The 10,647-nt window shown below is 63.8% G+C and overlaps 2 non-coding genes across 2 annotated transcripts; both read left to right on the top strand.

Moving 5' to 3' along the window:
* Window positions 1-1,399: 1,399 nt before the first annotated feature.
* On the top strand, window positions 1,400-1,518 carry LOC131867239 (5S ribosomal RNA). The gene has a single exon (XR_009365798.1). It is a non-coding gene; the product is annotated as a 5S ribosomal RNA (ribosomal RNA).
* Window positions 1,519-7,434: 5,916 nt separating this feature from the next.
* On the top strand, window positions 7,435-7,553 carry LOC131867238 (5S ribosomal RNA). The gene has a single exon (XR_009365797.1). It is a non-coding gene; the product is annotated as a 5S ribosomal RNA (ribosomal RNA).
* Window positions 7,554-10,647: the final 3,094 nt, after the last annotated feature.

Below are 10,647 nucleotides of genomic sequence, written 5' to 3'. Positions count from 1 at the left end.
CTTCACTAATTTCCAGAAAAGGCAAAAAAAAAAAAAAAACGAGATTTTAAAATTTCCGTTTTGAAAGATAGTGAAAAAAACGGAACGCGGGTGCCATCTTGAGCCCGCCCTGGTGTGCAGCCCAGGCAAGTTGTGCGCACCAAGGCACCCACCCTGGCCAAGGTGGGTCACGGGGTGGGTCCTAGGGTGGGTAACGGGGTGGGTACTAAGGTGCGTGCCAAGGTGGGTCATGGGGTGGGTGCCAAGGTGGGCACCAGGGTGGGTGTGCACCAACCCTAGCCAGGGTAGGTCACGGGGTGGTTGTCGGGGTGGGCGTCAAGGAGCCAAGGTGGGTGGCAAGTAGCCAAGTTGCGTGCCAAGGTGGGTGTCGGGGTGGGTGCCAAGGATCCAAGGTGGGTGCCAAGGAACCAAGGTGGGTGTCTGGGTGGGTGCCGAGGTGGGAGCCAGGGTGGGTCCCAAGGTGAGTGCAAAGGTGGGTGCCAGGGTCAAGGTGAGTGCCAATGTGGGTTCCAAGGTGCCAGGGTCAGGGTGAGTGCCAATGTGGGTTCAAAGGTGCTAAGTTGGGTGCGAGGTTGGGTGCGAGGGTGGGTGGGTGCCAAGGTGTGCTAGGTGGAAGCCCGGGTGGGTCGGCATCCCATGGGTGTCGAGTTGGGTGCCTGATGGGTGCTTCTTGTCAAGTTTTAGTCGTCGGGACTCATTTCGAGCCTTAGAGGTCGTTTCTTGTCCGGTTGCCCTGTCTTCGACCTGGGAACCCAATTTTGGTCCTCGGGTCCCATTTTTTTTTGTCTCGCATCCCACTTTTGGCCTGTGGCCTTTTCGGGGTCGATTCTCGTTTTGGGCATCAGAGCATGTTTCTTCTCCTAAAACCCAATATTTGTTTATTAAGTCTCGGAACACATTTTTGTTCTCGTGGACCCATCATGGGTCTTGGAACGCATTTGTGGTCCTTGGGTCCCATTTTGCATCCCGAAACTTGTGTTTTGGTGCTTGATCCCTATTTTGGGTGCCCACCTTGCACCAAGTGCGCACCCGGGGCAAACCGAGCGCCTTGGTGCACCGGGGCAAGATCGAGCGTGCACCCGAGGTGCCCCGAACATGCACCAAGGTGCACTCGGCCCACATGTGAGCGCAGGTCGTTGCGCCCGAGGTGGTGTGTGGGCACCGCGTTGCAGACGGGACACTGCACGCACACGACGCCCCGTCCAGGTGCACGCACGTAGGCCGGGCCGGGTGCACACCCGACGCCCTAGCAAGGTGCGCGCACCCGGGCAGGGCTCACACTTGGCGAACGGGGCGCACTTCGCGAGGGAGGGTGTGCACCTCGACGGGGGTGGGTGGCCGGGGTGGATTCGCACGTGGGTCGCGGTTTGCTAAGTACACACTGCGACAAGCTCATAACGGGTGCGATCATACCAGCGTTAGTGCACCGGATCCCATCAGAACTCCGCAGTTAAGCGCGCTTGGGCCGGAGTAGTACTGGGATGGGTGACCTCCCGGGAAGTCCCGGTGTTGCACCCTTTTTTAGTTTTTCGCCGGGCGTCGCAATGCTATTTGAATAAACCTTTTGCCCGTTTGCGTTCTCGTCGGGGCCGGGCCGGGCCGGGGTGCGCTGCCCGCACTACCGCGCGCGCGGGGGGCGACACCGAGCGCGCACCCGAGGCGCCCCGAGCACACAGGCCACGGTGCAACCCGGGCGTTGTGCGCGCACCCCGGTGCGCCCGAGGTGCTGCGCGCGCACCCAGGTGAAATCGGTGTGCACCTCGGCCAGTGCGCGCTCGGTCGAGTCGCGCACGTTGGCCAAGGTGCACGGTGATGTTTCTTACTCTAAGGTTCCGCACCAGACGCCCGGGACAGGTGAGCGAAGCTGGGCGGGGCCGGGTGCGCGGCCGGGGCAGGTGCACGCAGCTGGAGAGAGCTTTGGAGCACACCAGAGGTGCGCACCTTGGAGCACACTTCGGAGCGCACCAATGATGCGCTCCATTCAAAAGTTTCCTGAAAAGGCAAAAAAAGTTGAGATTATAGAATTTCCCACTTGAGAGATTGTAAAAAAAAAAAATTTAAAATGAAGGAAACGCGGGTGCCAAGGTGTGCGCGCCCGGGTGCGCAGCCCAGCCAAGGTGTGCGCACCAAGGCGCCCACCCTGGCGAAGGTGCACGCAAGGTGCGCACCCGAGGCAAACCGGACAATTAACCCAACTTTCGACTTCGCGCGCACCTGCGCACCTTGGAGCGCACTTCGGAGCGCTCCTTGGTGCGCACCAATCTTGGGCACCTCGGAGTGCACCATGGCGCCCACCAAGGTGCGCACCCGGGGCAAACCGAGCTCCGACTTCGTGCGCACCTTGGAGCGCACGAAAGGTGCGCACCATGGCGCCCACCAAGGTGCGCAGCCCAGCCAAGGCGTGCGCATCAAGGTGCGCACCCTGGCGAAGGTGCGCACCCGGGGCAAACCGAGCTCCGACTTCGTGCGCACCTTGGAGCGCACAAAGGGTGCGCAACCCAGCCAAGGTGTGCGCACCCCGGGCAAACCGAGCTCCGAATCGTGCGCACCTTGGAGCACACTTCGGAGCCCTCCTTGGTGCGCACCGATGTTGCGCACCTCGGAGCGCACCCGGGGAAAACAATGCAATTAACCCGACTTTCGACTTCGTGGGCACCTCGGAGCGCTCTCGGGTTCGCACCTCGGAGCACACCGAGGTGCGCACCTTTGATGCGCTGCCTTCACCAATTTCCAGAAAAGGCAAGAAAACATTGAGAAGGTGTGCGCACCGAGGTGCCCACCCTGGCGAAGGTGCACGCGAGGTGCGCACCCGGGGCAAACCGGGCTCCGACTTCGTGCACGCCATGCTGCGCACCTTGGAGGGCCATGGTGCGCACCTTGGAGCACACTTCGGAGCGCTCAATGGTGCCCAACCCAGCCAAGGTGCCCACCGCGGCGAAGGTGCACGCGAGGTGCGCACCCGGGGCAAACCGGGCTCCGACTTCGTGCACGCCGCACCTTGGAGCACACTTCGGAGCGCTCCTTGGTGCGCACCAGGGCGCGCAACCCAGCCGAGGTGCCCACCCCGGCGAAGGTGCACGCGGGGTGCGCACCCGGGGCAAACCGGGCTCCGACTTCGTGCACGCCATGGTGCCCACCGCGGCGAAGGTGCACGCGAGGTGCGCACCCGGGGCAAACCGGGCTCCGACTTCGTGCACGCCGCACCTTGGAGCACACTTCGGAGCGCTCCTTGGTGCGCACCAGGGCGCGCAACCCAGCCGAGGTGCCCACCCCGGCGAAGGTGCACGCGAGGTGCGCACCCGGGGCAAACCGGGCTCCGACTTCGTGCACGCCATGGTGCCCACCGCGGCGAAGGTGCACGCGAGGTGCGCACCCGGGGCAAACCGGGCTCCGACTTCGTGCACGCCGCACCTTGGAGCACACTTCGGAGCGCTCCTTGGTGCGCACCATGGTGCCCACCAGGGCGCGCAACCCCGCCGAAGGTGCACGCGAGGTGCGCACCCGGGGCAAACCGGGCTCCGACTTCGTGCACGCCGCACCTTGGAGCACACTTCGGAGCGCTCCTTGGTGCGCACCAGGGCGCGCAACCCCGCCGAAGGTGCACGCGAGGTGCGCACCCGGGGCAAACCGGGCTCCGACTTCGTGCACGCCATGGTGCGCACCAGGGTGCCCACCGCGGCGAAGGTGCGCACCCGGGGCAAACCGGGCTCCGACTTCGTGCACGCCGCACCTTGGAGCACACTTCGGAGCGCTCCTTGGTGCGCACCAGGGCGCGCAACCCAGCCGAGGTGCCCACCCCGGCGAAGGTGCACGCGAGGTGCGCACCCGGGGCAAACCGGGCTCCGACTTCGTGCACGCCATGGTGCCCACCGCGGCGAAGGTGCGCACCCGGGGCAAACCGGGCTAGGACTTCGTGCACGCCGCACCTTGGAGCACACTTCGGAGCGCTCCTTGGTGCGCACCATGGTGCCCACCAGGCCGCGCAACCCAGCCAAGGTGTGCGCACCAAGGTGCACGCGAGGTGCGCACCCGGGGCAAACCGGGGTCCGGCTTCGTGCACGCCGCACCTTGGAGCACACATCGGGGCGCTCCCGGGTTCGCACCGGCGTTGCGCACCGTGGTGGGCACCTCGGAGCGCACCGTGGTGGGCACCTCGGAGCACACCAAGGTGGGCAGCGAGGTGCGCACCTTTGATGCGATGCCTTCACTAATTTCCATAAAAGGCAAAAAAAAACGAGATTTTAAAATTTCCGTTTTGAAAGATAGTGAGAAAAAGGGAATGCTGGTGCCATCTTGAGCCCGCCCTGGTGCGCAGCCCAGCCAAGGTGTGCGCACCAAGGTGCCCACCCTGGCGAAGGTGCGCGCCCGGGCAATTAACCCAACTTCCAACTTCGCGCGCGCCAGGGTGGGAGCGCACCCAACAACCGGGCCTGGGAAGAGCCAATGCGAGAAACCCCACCAAACGCTCTGACAAAAAAAGAGGGGGCGCTCCAGTAACCCCGCTTCGGAGCGCACCCTGGGCAAACCCAGCCAGGGTGCCCACCCCGGCCAAGGTGCAGGCGAGGTGCGCACCCGGGGCAAACCGGGCTCCGACAACGTGCACGCCGCACCTTGGAGCACACTTCGTAGCGCTCCCGGGTGCGCACCTCAGAGCACACCAAGGTGGGCAGCGAGGTGCGCACCTTTGATGCGCTGCCTTCACTAATTTCCAGAAAAGGCAAAAAAAAGAGGAGATTTTAAAATTTCCGTTTTGAAAGATAGTGAAAAAAACGGAACGCGGGTGCCATCTTGAGCCCGCCCTGGTGCACAGCCCAGGTAAGGTGCCCACCCTGGCAAAGGTGCGCACCCGGGCAATTAACCCTACTTCCGACTTCGTGCGCGCCAGGGTGGCAACCGGGCCTGGGAAGAGCCAATGCGAGAAACCCCACCAAACGCTCCGACAAAAAAAGAGGCGGCGCTCCAATAACCCCGCTTCGGAGCGCAGTCGGGGCAAACCCAGCCAAGGTGCCCACCCCGACGAAGGTGCACGCGAGGTGCGCACCCGGGGCAAACCGGGCTCCGACAACGTGCACGCAGCACCTTGGAGCACACTTCGAAGCACTCCCGGGTGCCCACCGGCGTTGCGCACCGTGGTGGGCAGCGAGGTGCGCACCTTTGATGCGCTGCCTTCACTAATTTCCAGAAAAGGCAAAAAAAAATGAGATTTTAAAATTTCCGTTTTGAAAGATAGTGAAAAAAACGGAACGCGGGTGCCATCTTGAGCCCGCCCTGGTGCGCAGCCCAGGCAAGGCATGCGCACCAAGGTGCCCACCCGCGGTGCACACCCGGGGCAAACCGGGCTCCGACTTCGTGCAGGCCGCACCTTGGAGCACACTTCGGAGCGCTCCTTGGTGCGCACCATGGTGCCCACCAGGGCGCACCCGGGGCAAACCGGGCTCCGACTTCGTGCACGCCGCACCTTGGAGCACACATCGGAGCGCTCCCAGGTTCGCACCAGCGTTGCGCACCTTTGATGCGCTGCCTTCACTAATTTCCAGAAAAGGCAAAAAAAAACGATATTTTAAAATTTCCGTTCTGAAAGATAGTGAAAAAAACGGAACGCGGGTGCCATCTTGAGCCCTTCCTGGTGCGCAGCCCAGGCAAGTTGTGCGCACCAAGGTGCCCACCCTGGCGGAGGTGCGCGCCCGGGGCAAACCGGGCTCCGACTTCGTGCACTGCATGGTGCCCACCAAGGCGCGCAACCCAGCCAAGGTGCCCACCGCAGCGAAGGTGCACGCGAGGTGCGCACCCGAGGTGCACACCCGGGGCAAACCGAGCTCCGACTTCGTGCACGCCGCACCTTGGAGCACACTTCAGAGCGCTCCTTGGTGCGCACCAGGGCGCGCAACCCAGCCAAGGTGCTCACCCCGGCGAAGGTGCACGCGAGGTGCGCACCCGGGGCAAGCCGGGCTCGGACTTCGTGCACGCCGCACCTTGGAGCACACATCGGAGCGCTCCCGGGTTCGCACCAGCATTGCGCACCTTTGATGCGCTGCCTTCACTAATTTCCAGAAAAGGCAAAAAAAAAAAAAATACGAGATTTTAAAATTTCCGTTTTGAAAGATAGTGAAAAAAACGGAACGCGGGTGCCATCTTGAGCCCGCCCTGGTGTGCAGCCCAGGCAAGTTGTGCGCACCAAGGCACCCACCCTGGCCAAGGTGGGTCACGGGGTGGGTCCTAGGGTGGGTAACGGGGTGGGTACTAAGGTGCGTGCCAAGGTGGGTCATGGGGTGGGTGCCAAGGTGGGCACCAGGGTGGGTGTGCACCAACCCTAGCCAGGGTAGGTCACGGGGTGGTTGTCGGGGTGGGCGTCAAGGAGCCAAGGTGGGTGGCAAGTAGCCAAGTTGCGTGCCAAGGTGGGTGTCGGGGTGGGTGCCAAGGATCCAAGGTGGGTGCCAAGGAACCAAGGTGGGTGTCTGGGTGGGTGCCGAGGTGGGAGCCAGGGTGGGTCCCAAGGTGAGTGCAAAGGTGGGTGCCAGGGTCAAGGTGAGTGCCAATGTGGGTTCCAAGGTGCCAGGGTCAGGGTGAGTGCCAATGTGGGTTCAAAGGTGCTAAGTTGGGTGCGAGGTTGGGTGCGAGGGTGGGTGGGTGCCAAGGTGTGCTAGGTGGAAGCCCGGGTGGGTCGGCATCCCATGGGTGTCGAGTTGGGTGCCTGATGGGTGCTTCTTGTCAAGTTTTAGTCGTCGGGACTCATTTCGAGCCTTAGAGGTCGTTTCTTGTCCGGTTGCCCTGTCTTCGACCTGGGAACCCAATTTTGGTCCTCGGGTCCCATTTTTTTTTGTCTCGCATCCCACTTTTGGCCTGTGGCCTTTTCGGGGTCGATTCTCGTTTTGGGCATCAGAGCATGTTTCTTCTCCTAAAACCCAATATTTGTTTATTAAGTCTCGGAACACATTTTTGTTCTCGTGGACCCATCATGGGTCTTGGAACGCATTTGTGGTCCTTGGGTCCCATTTTGCATCCCGAAACTTGTGTTTTGGTGCTTGATCCCTATTTTGGGTGCCCACCTTGCACCAAGTGCGCACCCGGGGCAAACCGAGCGCCTTGGTGCACCGGGGCAAGATCGAGCGTGCACCCGAGGTGCCCCGAACATGCACCAAGGTGCACTCGGCCCACATGTGAGCGCAGGTCGTTGCGCCCGAGGTGGTGTGTGGGCACCGCGTTGCAGACGGGACACTGCACGCACACGACGCCCCGTCCAGGTGCACGCACGTAGGCCGGGCCGGGTGCACACCCGACGCCCTAGCAAGGTGCGCGCACCCGGGCAGGGCTCACACTTGGCGAACGGGGCGCACTTCGCGAGGGAGGGTGTGCACCTCGACGGGGGTGGGTGGCCGGGGTGGATTCGCACGTGGGTCGCGGTTTGCTAAGTACACACTGCGACAAGCTCATAACGGGTGCGATCATACCAGCGTTAGTGCACCGGATCCCATCAGAACTCCGCAGTTAAGCGCGCTTGGGCCGGAGTAGTACTGGGATGGGTGACCTCCCGGGAAGTCCCGGTGTTGCACCCTTTTTTAGTTTTTCGCCGGGCGTCGCAATGCTATTTGAATAAACCTTTTGCCCGTTTGCGTTCTCGTCGGGGCCGGGCCGGGCCGGGGTGCGCTGCCCGCACTACCGCGCGCGCGGGGGCGACACCGAGCGCGCACCCGAGGCGCCCCGAGCACACAGGCCACGGTGCAACCCGGGCGTTGTGCGCGCACCCCGGTGCGCCCGAGGTGCTGCGCGCGCACCCAGGTGAAATCGGTGTGCACCTCGGCCAGTGCGCGCTCGGTCGAGTCGCGCACGTTGGCCAAGGTGCACGGTGATGTTTCTTACTCTAAGGTTCCGCACCAGACGCCCGGGACAGGTGAGCGAAGCTGGGCGGGGCCGGGTGCGCGGCCGGGGCAGGTGCACGCAGCTGGAGAGAGCTTTGGAGCACACCAGAGGTGCGCACCTTGGAGCACACTTCGGAGCGCACCAATGATGCGCTCCATTCAAAAGTTTCCTGAAAAGGCAAAAAAAGTTGAGATTATAGAATTTCCCACTTGAGAGATTGTAAAAAAAAAAAATTTAAAATGAAGGAAACGCGGGTGCCAAGGTGTGCGCGCCCGGGTGCGCAGCCCAGCCAAGGTGTGCGCACCAAGGCGCCCACCCTGGCGAAGGTGCACGCAAGGTGCGCACCCGAGGCAAACCGGACAATTAACCCAACTTTCGACTTCGCGCGCACCTGCGCACCTTGGAGCGCACTTCGGAGCGCTCCTTGGTGCGCACCAATCTTGGGCACCTCGGAGTGCACCATGGCGCCCACCAAGGTGCGCACCCGGGGCAAACCGAGCTCCGACTTCGTGCGCACCTTGGAGCGCACGAAAGGTGCGCACCATGGCGCCCACCAAGGTGCGCAGCCCAGCCAAGGCGTGCGCATCAAGGTGCGCACCCTGGCGAAGGTGCGCACCCGGGGCAAACCGAGCTCCGACTTCGTGCGCACCTTGGAGCGCACAAAGGGTGCGCAACCCAGCCAAGGTGTGCGCACCCCGGGCAAACCGAGCTCCGAATCGTGCGCACCTTGGAGCACACTTCGGAGCCCTCCTTGGTGCGCACCGATGTTGCGCACCTCGGAGCGCACCCGGGGAAAACAATGCAATTAACCCGACTTTCGACTTCGTGGGCACCTCGGAGCGCTCTCGGGTTCGCACCTCGGAGCACACCGAGGTGCGCACCTTTGATGCGCTGCCTTCACCAATTTCCAGAAAAGGCAAGAAAACATTGAGAAGGTGTGCGCACCGAGGTGCCCACCCTGGCGAAGGTGCACGCGAGGTGCGCACCCGGGGCAAACCGGGCTCCGACTTCGTGCACGCCATGCTGCGCACCTTGGAGGGCCATGGTGCGCACCTTGGAGCACACTTCGGAGCGCTCAATGGTGCCCAACCCAGCCAAGGTGCCCACCGCGGCGAAGGTGCACGCGAGGTGCGCACCCGGGGCAAACCGGGCTCCGACTTCGTGCACGCCGCACCTTGGAGCACACTTCGGAGCGCTCCTTGGTGCGCACCAGGGCGCGCAACCCAGCCGAGGTGCCCACCCCGGCGAAGGTGCACGCGGGGTGCGCACCCGGGGCAAACCGGGCTCCGACTTCGTGCACGCCATGGTGCCCACCGCGGCGAAGGTGCACGCGAGGTGCGCACCCGGGGCAAACCGGGCTCCGACTTCGTGCACGCCGCACCTTGGAGCACACTTCGGAGCGCTCCTTGGTGCGCACCAGGGCGCGCAACCCAGCCGAGGTGCCCACCCCGGCGAAGGTGCACGCGAGGTGCGCACCCGGGGCAAACCGGGCTCCGACTTCGTGCACGCCATGGTGCCCACCGCGGCGAAGGTGCACGCGAGGTGCGCACCCGGGGCAAACCGGGCTCCGACTTCGTGCACGCCGCACCTTGGAGCACACTTCGGAGCGCTCCTTGGTGCGCACCATGGTGCCCACCAGGGCGCGCAACCCCGCCGAAGGTGCACGCGAGGTGCGCACCCGGGGCAAACCGGGCTCCGACTTCGTGCACGCCGCACCTTGGAGCACACTTCGGAGCGCTCCTTGGTGCGCACCAGGGCGCGCAACCCCGCCGAAGGTGCACGCGAGGTGCGCACCCGGGGCAAACCGGGCTCCGACTTCGTGCACGCCATGGTGCGCACCAGGGTGCCCACCGCGGCGAAGGTGCGCACCCGGGGCAAACCGGGCTCCGACTTCGTGCACGCCGCACCTTGGAGCACACTTCGGAGCGCTCCTTGGTGCGCACCAGGGCGCGCAACCCAGCCGAGGTGCCCACCCCGGCGAAGGTGCACGCGAGGTGCGCACCCGGGGCAAACCGGGCTCCGACTTCGTGCACGCCATGGTGCCCACCGCGGCGAAGGTGCGCACCCGGGGCAAACCGGGCTAGGACTTCGTGCACGCCGCACCTTGGAGCACACTTCGGAGCGCTCCTTGGTGCGCACCATGGTGCCCACCAGGCCGCGCAACCCAGCCAAGGTGTGCGCACCAAGGTGCACGCGAGGTGCGCACCCGGGGCAAACCGGGGTCCGGCTTCGTGCACGCCGCACCTTGGAGCACACATCGGGGCGCTCCCGGGTTCGCACCGGCGTTGCGCACCGTGGTGGGCACCTCGGAGCGCACCGTGGTGGGCACCTCGGAGCACACCAAGGTGGGCAGCGAGGTGCGCACCTTTGATGCGATGCCTTCACTAATTTCCATAAAAGGCAAAAAAAAACGAGATTTTAAAATTTCCGTTTTGAAAGATAGTGAGAAAAAGGGAATGCTGGTGCCATCTTGAGCCCGCCCTGGTGCGCAGCCCAGCCAAGGTGTGCGCACCAAGGTGCCCACCCTGGCGAAGGTGCGCGCCCGGGCAATTAACCCAACTTCCAACTTCGCGCGCGCCAGGGTGGGAGCGCACCCAACAACCGGGCCTGGGAAGAGCCAATGCGAGAAACCCCACCAAACGCTCTGACAAAAAAAGAGGGGGCGCTCCAGTAACCCCGCTTCGGAGCGCACCCTGGGCAAACCCAGCGAGGGTGCCCACCCCGGCCAAGGTGCAGGCGAGGTGCGCACCCGGGGCAAACCGGGCTCCGACAACGTGCACGCCGCACCTT

This window comes from Cryptomeria japonica, unplaced genomic scaffold (genome assembly GCF_030272615.1).
Source record: "Cryptomeria japonica unplaced genomic scaffold, Sugi_1.0 HiC_scaffold_166, whole genome shotgun sequence".
NCBI classification, from domain to species: domain Eukaryota; kingdom Viridiplantae; phylum Streptophyta; class Pinopsida; order Cupressales; family Cupressaceae; genus Cryptomeria; species Cryptomeria japonica.
Note: the sequence above shows the minus strand (reverse complement) of the source record. Positions and strands in the feature narration are given on the sequence as shown.